At 43.1% G+C, this 8050-nt stretch overlaps 1 long non-coding RNA gene across 2 annotated transcripts; it reads left to right on the top strand.

Moving 5' to 3' along the window:
- The first annotated feature begins 495 nt into the window (after positions 1 to 495).
- On the top strand, positions 496 to 4819 carry LOC308589747. Of its 2 annotated transcripts, none has more exons than XR_014009466.1 (3): positions 496 to 686; positions 3355 to 3465; positions 4401 to 4819. It is a non-coding gene; the product is annotated as an uncharacterized lncRNA (long non-coding RNA). The 2 variants fall into 2 exon arrangements; XR_014009467.1 differs by having other exon boundaries at positions 3347 to 3465.
- Positions 4820 to 8050: the final 3231 nt, after the last annotated feature.

Below are 8050 nucleotides of genomic sequence, written 5' to 3'. Positions count from 1 at the left end.
ACAAGATCCCTCTTGCTGTTCTGGCTTCTGGGATTCAAAATATTTTTTTCTTGTTTTCCTCCCCCCAAACTAGGTGCATCTTATCATCTGGTGCGTCCTATAGAGCGAAAAATACAGTAATTTCAGCCAGACGTGTCCTGTTTTCTGCTCTGTTCTCCGTGTGCATCTTTCTCACAATTTCAAAAAACATGGAGACTTTCATTTTATTCTAAAATTCTTAAAAGAGTAAGATAATTGGCCATGATTCTTTGCCCTCGTTTCAGATTTGAATCTCCTAGTAATTGTGATTGCTATATGTCTGTCTGTCTGTCTGTCTATTCCTTGTTCTCTTCATAGAATCTTTAGTTCCTAAACCTGAGGTTGTTCTTTCTATCTTTTTTGTGGGAAGAGGGATGAAGATCATATTGTCACATACACTAATTTGTCTCGTTTTTCATTGTTTTATTATCTATCTCTGTATCATGTTTCTTTTCCATTTTTATTTGTTGCTGCTTGTTCGTTCCAAAGAGCCAAATTCTACAAGGATGAAGGCCAGCTGTGTTGCTGAAGCACCCAAACTGGAGATGACATGTTTGGCTCTGACTCCAAGTTTCCATTATGTCTCAGGCATTAGGGGAGCTACAGTGATATACTGATTCCATAATTCTGTACTCTTGACAAGCCACCAGTCCAACCAATAAGACAAGGTGCAAACAAAATTTTCTCCATTTTCTGAATGTGCAAAAACCACTTATATAATAGTTGTCCCCAGGAAAGGAGTTATTTATTTCTTCTACAGAAACATGCAAGTTTAGGACAGGGTAGCAGAGCCCAACAACCTGAATGCCACCCAGTTGCTACACAATCCTCTTGTTGCTGTTTTGTCTCAAACAATAATAAAAGCAAGCCCCAGATTGGCAATCATAAATAGCAAATAAGTCTGCACAAATGGTGTCCCACCAAAGGAATGGGGGATAAATTTGATTCAGTTCACATTTAAAGGTGAACTTGCTGAATTTGCACTCGTTGAAACAATGTGCAAACTGAAACACAGCAGGGTGTTGTAATCTGCACTTATTTTAATTTTGCAGTGCAGTCAAGCCATGCATATTTATTATTTTCATTGCCATGATCCTACACAATGTTGAAGGGAAACTCCCCACCGGAGTAGAAATCATATATTGAACAGATGGAAAGCTTTTAACTTGGGCAGGCTGGAAGCAAAGAGTAAGGTTACCATAACTTCCGTGATAGAGTTCAATATGGTGATGACAACGTAGTGTGTGCACACTCAGAGGATGATCTCCAAAACATCATAAATATCTTCGTAGAAGCTTACAGAAAGCTTGGCCTATCGCTCAACATCCAAAAAAACCAAAGTGCTGCACTAACAAGCACAAAACAACCCCTTTGTAATGTTGGAAAGTGTTGATCACTTCTCCTACTATGGCAGTTTTCTTTCCACAACGGTTGACAATGATGCCGAAATCCAGCATTGCCTGAGCTCTCCGAGTTTAGCTTTCTCCTGACTGAAGTGCAGAGTGTTTGAGGACCAGGACATTCACAGGGAAACCAAAATGCTTGTTTACAAAGCTATTGTACTACCAACCTTACTGTATGCTTGTGGAACATGGACCACTTATAAACACCATATCCAACTCCTTGAAAGATTCCATCCATGGTGTTTCTGAAAAAAAATTACATATCACTTAGGAAGATAGGCAAACAATGTCAGTGTCCTGGAAAAAGCAAAGATCACCAATGTTGAAGCAATGATTCTTCAACATCAACTTCATTGGACATGTTGTTTGGATGCCTCATCGTCTTCCAAAGCAACTACTCTATTCCCAACTTAAAAATGGAAAGCATAATGCTGGTGGTCAACAAAAGAGGTTTAAAGACTCTCTCAAAGCAAATCTTTAAAAAAAGGAGTTTAAACACCAACAACTTGGAAACACTGGCCTACGAGCTTTCCAATTGGAGAACAGCCTTTACCAAAGGTGTCATGGACTTTAAAGATGCTCCAACTCAGGACAAAAGGGAGAAACGTGCTAAAAGGAAGGCACACTTGGCAAACCCTCACCATGATCAACTCCTGCCCAAAAACCTATGTCCCCACTGTGGAAAGATGTGTGGATCCAGAATTGGCGTCCACAGTCACTTACGGACTCAGTGTTAAGACCGTGTTCACGGAAGACAATCTTACTCGGCTACTAATGATTGCCAAAGAAGAAGAAGAAGCAATATACCAGTGTAATGTGTTTCTAGAAATGCATATATTTGTGAAAATAACATACTAAAATGCATATATTGTGGGGAAATGCTTTGCGAAAATGTGTAGATTAAGAAAAATCACATAGAAAAATGTGTGTATTATGATAAATTTGCACTAAAATGCTAATAAATTTTCATAAGGACCCTGTAAAAAAAATGCAAACTGGTGTAGGGATGAATTTAAGATTGGGGGGAAATGAGATATAGAGAGAAACCAAAACTGACATGTTTGTTCATCCCTACCTAGAAACCCAGTTCAACTAAGCAGTCCTATATGGCACAAGTCATGCACTGGGATACAAGTCTTACAGATATAAGGTATAATGTTAGCTCAGTGTTCCTGGGGTAAGATGTCCAGGAAATGCATACTGAGACTATTGACAGGGTTAGAGAGTTGGGCTAGGAGTTGGGAGACCAGGGTTCAAATCTACACACATGAAGCTCACTATATGGCCTTGAGCTAGTCACGGTCTCCCAACCTAACCTACTTCATAGGTTTCTGAGGATGAAATGAAGAGAGGGAGAACTATATGCACTGCCTTGAGCTCCATGGAGCAAAGCTGGGATATAAATGTAATAATAAATTTTAAAAGTAATAAATTAGTATAAATTACTGGAGACAGCTCAATAATTTTCTGTTTATATATTTCCATATGAGGTATTGTAATACACTGAACTGGACCTCTGGAGACCATTGATGAAGACCACCAGATTGATGGAGACCACCAGATTGATGGAGACCACCAGATGAAATATATGGGTGGGGGCTTTTTCAATGCTAACCAGGGCTTCCAAGCCACCACCTGGTTCATTTCCTGTGATTTTCTCACTCAACGTGCCAAAAATAACTTGGCTTGCCCCTTGATATTTTGCATCTTGACAAGGATGCAGGGATCCATTTGCTGTTCTTCTCAGGGAGCAAATGTATTCGGCCAGCCCTGCTGAAAAGCTGGCCACTGAAAAGCCAGTGAATTCTTCGGAGAAGCGATGGAGTAATCATGAGAGTACCTTGTGAATGCTCAAGTGAACCCGACCAAACATTTGAAAGCAGATCCACGCACAAGCATATTTTGATTCCAGCCTTTGTGTTTAGGACTTCAGGCAAAATTATTCCCTAGCAAAATTAGTTGTAACAGATATGGCAAACCTGTGGCCTGCCAGATGTTGGTGGACTCAACACACTTCACCCCAGCCAGGATGCCAATAGTCAAGGTGAGAGTTCTTTTCTAATAACATCTGGAATAACAACTTGCTCCCTATCCCTAAGTTAAATTCTACTTAACTGGAAATGTTACAGATCAGACCCAGAGTGTCATGTATATAGCTGCATATAAATATGATTGTATAATTCACAAATGGCTGGGAGTGGGGTTGTAACATTTCAGGGGGCACTTATCTTTGATGGTAGTGTTGTGTTGGATGGCATTTCTCTTGGTACAATGTTAGGCAAACCACTGTTCCAAGAGGGCTTCTAAGGAGAGGAAATGGAGTAGCCATTTCTGTCCCTCAATTTCTTTCAGAACAATGCTATATCATGACATGGCACAATTCCTGCAGAATTTAGGGTAAGGAAGATGCGACCATTGGCAACTTCTGAGATGTGCGAAGCCAGCACAGGCTATAAGTAGCATCCCTGATACTTTTAAATCCTCTCTAATACTGTCTCTCCCCCTTCCAGTTTTAGGTACACCTCCCCTGCCCTGAAAAAGCTGAGCAAAAAGTCCAATACTCTAACTTTTTGTTCAACCCTAGATAAGATGTACATGTCCCTTCCTCTGGTTTTTGATACTTCCCCCTTTACTTGGCCCTTGGCCCCTTTCTCTGCTTGCACACCAGTACATGTGTCCTCTGCCTTGATGTTCTAGCATAACTTTGAAAAACTGGCAGAGAATCTCCTGATCTCCGGGCTTCTTCTTCCTCACAGTCTGGGCTTGGGCTCACTCTATGATTAAAGGGAATGATTCTCTGCTGCTGCTCTGAAGTCCCATTTCAACTTTTTGTCAGTTGGATCTCTGCTGCCTCTTTGATCTGCGGGGACAACTTTGTGGCTGCCTAAAATGATAGATCAGAGGAGGAAATTAATATCAATGCCAGATGCCGACGTACACTGGTGTGCAAGAATTGACACAAGTTTCTCTCTTTGTTAGATGTAAAGAAAGTACTCTTTCTGTGAATGCCGATTGCAGTGAATAACGGCTTGGACATGCAGGAGAAAGACTTGGTGTTCTTTAAAGGCAGAACAATTCTTTCAAGCAAAACGATAACTGCAGAGCGGACAAATGGCTCTTTACCATCAGCCCAGTCTGGAGCTATGTGCTACAAAATTTGGCTAAAAGGGGGAAAATGTTTGAATGGGTGAAACTATTTGGAGAACTTCTTATAAAGTTTGGCTGCAATTACATAACTCTGAGCTCTGATGAAAACAGAGGTGTCCTAAGGAAAAGTGGGACATTCTGGGATCAAATCAGAAACTGGGGTGGCTTTTGTCCCTGGAAGATAGACTCTTTTGGAGGGGCTGCAGCCCATTCATACAAGGATATCTGCTTGGGAAATGGAACTCTTTTTCCTACCCAACCCTCTGAAGCAGATTGGGGCAGGGGCTCCCCAGGGGAGTACAAGGAGGGTAAGTTCTGTTGGCCAAAGAGAAGTCATGGGATGAGTTTGTTGGATACAACTGTCTGGTGGTGACTTTGTAAAGATAAAAACAATAATCTACACCTTTATTTATTATGGTTGTGCCCCAGATTTGGTCAAGGTCCAAGACCTGAGCTGATTTGGGCTAATTCAGGGCCATTGTCAAGTCAGGTTGAGTTACTCCTGGACTGTTGTGGGTCACTTTGGGCAGCCCAGTGTGATCTGGGTCGGTGCTGGATTACCAAGTAGTCAGAGTTGGCACCTGCCTATGCCCCCCATGCCTTTTAGGGACCCCACAACAACAGATAAAAAATAATATTGATTTGATCTTGAAATAAAATTACAAAAAACATATTAGGGTTTGCAAGGAGGACCCCGAGATTTTGACTGCCTAGGGTTTACTCTGGCACTTAACTGGAGCTCTCAGAGGCTGTAGCATCAGGCAGGCAGGAAGGGGGGGACTGTAAAAAAAGATATGCCTATCATGAACCAAGGTTCAAAATAAGCATTATGTTATGTCATTTTTAAATCTTGTGCTTCAGACTCTTTCAGGCTTTTAAAACTAATTTTTAAAACCATGGTATAAGAAGAGGATTCTTTATTGTTTCTGCATTGCTGAAAGTTGCCCACCCATCTGCTATTTGTCTTGGAGCTAGTAAAGTATAACAATATCCCAGTACTTCTTAGAACAGAGGAAGAAGCAGGTTGATGCTGAGAGACATTGTAGTAGTTAGTCCCTTCCTCAACTAGAAAGCTGGTTGGTTGGATGACCTCTCTTGTCTTTTTACAGTAGATGACATTCCAGCTGTGCGAAAGCACACACGTTTTTCCATCCTCCATCCAGGGAAGCAAGAGTTCAAGGACACATTCCAGCCAGGCAAAAGCATTTGAAGAGGAGCAGGGTTGAAGAAGGAGGAGGAGAGACAGGGAAGCATGGAGGGCTGCATTCGGCAGTGGCGTAGCGTGGGTTGTCAGCACCCGGGGCAAGGCAAGTAATTTGCGCCCCCTAACCCATGGATTTGCGCCCCCTAACCCTAACCCCCAGATGTTGCGCCCGGTGCGGGCGGCCCCCCCTGCACCCCCCACTCTACGCCACTGGCATTCGGCCCCCAGTCTGATGTTCTCCACCTGCAGAGAGCACCATGTGGCCCCTCTAGAGGTTCAGTATGGCTTGTGCAGACACAGGGTCAGTCAATTCTTACAGAGGCACAGAAACATTTGCATTTGCCAGATGGAGCCGCAACACGGCTGTCCGATTCATCTCAGCATCTTTCCTCCCAACACTGAGCCGTCACCAAATCCCCAAAGCAGATCTTAAACAGTGGGCATGGCACCGGATAGGAAGGGTAAGCAAAAGTATCCTGGCAGAGCAGCTGCTCAGTTTTGATAATAAGCGAGATCCGGTTATCGTTTCCAGCAGCTCAGCGTGATAATAAGGTGTCTTTCTTATCCGCTTTGCTTTCATCTCAGTTCAAGGTATCTCCTTTTTTTCTGCTGTTGTTGCTGTTGTTTGGATTCGTTTTATGGTAATTGCTGCTATAATTGTGGTTGGGGGCACGGACTGTCATCACGATTATGACCCCATGATTTTTCTTCTTCTTAATGGTGGTGTTCTTTGGGAGAACGTAAGGACACGACTGTGTTGTGACTCCTCAAGATGCCTTGCTCAGTGAGATTGAAGTAACAATTCGACAAATAGTCCTCATGTCCCTTGTAATCACTGGATTGGGATATATATGTGAATGTTTAGATGGCTCCTGCTGCGTGTCCATACATCCTCCATCTCCCCACTCCCAGTTTTGTAAAAGCTAATGCAACACAAACCCCAGTGGCTTTCTAGTGGGAACAATTGAGGATAATCAGAGTGCATTGAAAGGGTAATTAGTAGAAAGTGCTGATCTGATTACCAGGGATGGGTGCAGATGTCCATGCCTACAAGGAAACCCAGCCATCTGCGTGTGTAACAGCTTCACTGTGATGTGACAGCTTCCCGGTGAAAACAGCACAGCCGAGTGGGAAATAGATGGAACTAAGTTGCTTTTCATTAATTTGTGCCGGAGCTTTCTGGATTATGCTCATAGAAAACGTACGGCTGGAAAAGATTGGGTGTTCTGCAAGCTTGAGCACCGCTGTTGTGTGTAGCGGGGGCTGGCGTCTTGGACTCCAGGCCAGCTCAAAGAACTTTGATAATTGGTTTTCGAAGCGGGATGTCAATAATTTGAGTAAAGTAAAGATTGATCCCTGCAGCCGCACCACTGGAGGAGTCTGCTGAGAGTCCCCTGTCGGAATAGAACGCTGCGGGGTTCACTGCCAGATATCACAAGGAGGCAGCTGTCCCAGAAGCTCTCCAAAAGTCTGGCTCAGGGCTGAGCCAAAATTGCCCACAAATAGCAATCCCAAACTGGCAGCAAAAACTGGAGGCTTATACGTTGAGCACTTGGTGGGCGGCCATGTGTGGCTGAGAAGCTGCGTTTGGCTTGTGACATATGGCATCAATAATATAATGGGACCAAAATGCAAACACACCCTCCACCTTCAGCAGTGTTTCACAAGGGGTGGGCTGTGGACGGGGCCCAACTGAAGAGCAAGGCTTGGGGTACCAACTCCTTGAGGCTGCTTTGAAAAGCAAGCTTTCCCTTTTATTTGGCTTCTTGATGACACCACCTAGCCAATGGGATCTGGCAATGTGATAGCATCCTAAAGCCAAATCAAAATAGGGGGTTTTTGTTCTTGCTATGGCATATTTTGGGGTTGTTGTTTTTTAATGAAAGCTGCAGCATGCTCCAATTCCAGCAATAGTTTTAGAAATTGTCCTACTTAAACCAGAATTCAGGAGGAATGCAGAGCAACAATACAGGAAGCAGAGAAATCTGCCCTTCCTTACTTTTCACTTACGCATACATGTTAATTGGATTAAATCAAAAACTTCAATGATGGGAATTCTGTGGTCTCCCAGATATTGTCAGACTATCACTCCCATTAACCCTGACTGCTGGCCATGGTGACTACAGAATTTCTTTAGAATTTCCTAGGTACAGGAATGAGTTTACTTTGTCATTACAAGGTGGCCAATGGAGGTGGTTTGTCTGCTTTTCTATCCATTAAAACTATGAACTCAAAGCAGCTCACAACAGTTTCCCCCCACCTCTAAATGTTAGTAGTT

This window comes from Podarcis bocagei, assembly GCF_964188305.1.
Source record: "Podarcis bocagei genome assembly, chromosome: 6".
NCBI classification, from domain to species: domain Eukaryota; kingdom Metazoa; phylum Chordata; class Lepidosauria; order Squamata; family Lacertidae; genus Podarcis; species Podarcis bocagei.
The sequence above is the reverse complement of the archived record's forward strand: the minus strand, read 5'-3'. Positions and strand labels throughout refer to the sequence as shown.